Below are 959 nucleotides of genomic sequence, written 5' to 3'. Positions count from 1 at the left end.
ACTTCTACCCGAAGTTTGTGCTGATGATGTCGTTCAGAAGGACGATGAAAGCTCCATGACCAAACTATCCAGCTTAGAGAACAAAGCTTCATCAAAAAAGGACAGTATAATTCATCAACATTAAGTCTATTCAAAGTCAACAAAGAAAACAATTTATAAAAGTGTAAATCAACAAAGTTTAATGAAGTAATTGTACACATTTAAAGTTACATATACACATAAGCATGCAGTGAATTCGACAATTAACATATTGAGCATAAATTCACACATATACATTAGTTTACATTGTATAGTAAATCAGTTATAGCGATAGTAAAAAAAACAAGCAGATCAAACCAACATTTAAAATAAACAAACAGGATTAACAACAACACTATTACTCTGTTTACCAAATCATGGAAATGCACAAACAAGACAAAGAAACAAAAAACAACTTGACAACATAAACAAAGTATGATTGAAAGGAATGGACCCCCCCCCCCCACAAAAAAAAAGAAAAACTTTTACAAAAATATTTTTGAAAGAAAAAAAGGAAGAATATTAAAAATGTTAACTATTTTAATTAATATACAATTAGATTAGCAGCAGACAAAAGTGGAAATGCAATAATAATAATAATGATAATGGTAATAGTAATAATAATAAAAACAAGCCAATATGTATAGTAATCATTAGAAATTACGAAAACATTTGTGGAAATGTAACATTAGAATAGAAATACATTATTATTATTGTTACTATGTGTAATGCAAAAGATTATTGATAACTGCAGGTTTCATAAAATATCCATGCTGATTTCATGAATAGAATAAAAAGGTTTTTCTGAAAAAAGAAAACAAACCATTTTTGAAATGTAAGACGAATTATATACACAGAAGGGATTTTGTGGAGATTTCAGTATTTTTCATAGTTGAAATCATGAGTCAACCGAAGCTAGACCACCATGGAAAACCTGGAAG

This window comes from Schistosoma mansoni, assembly GCF_000237925.1.
Source record: "Schistosoma mansoni, WGS project CABG00000000 data, chromosome 1 unplaced supercontig 0034, strain Puerto Rico, whole genome shotgun sequence".
Lineage (NCBI taxonomy): Eukaryota > Metazoa > Platyhelminthes > Trematoda > Strigeidida > Schistosomatidae > Schistosoma > Schistosoma mansoni.
Note: the sequence above shows the minus strand (reverse complement) of the source record.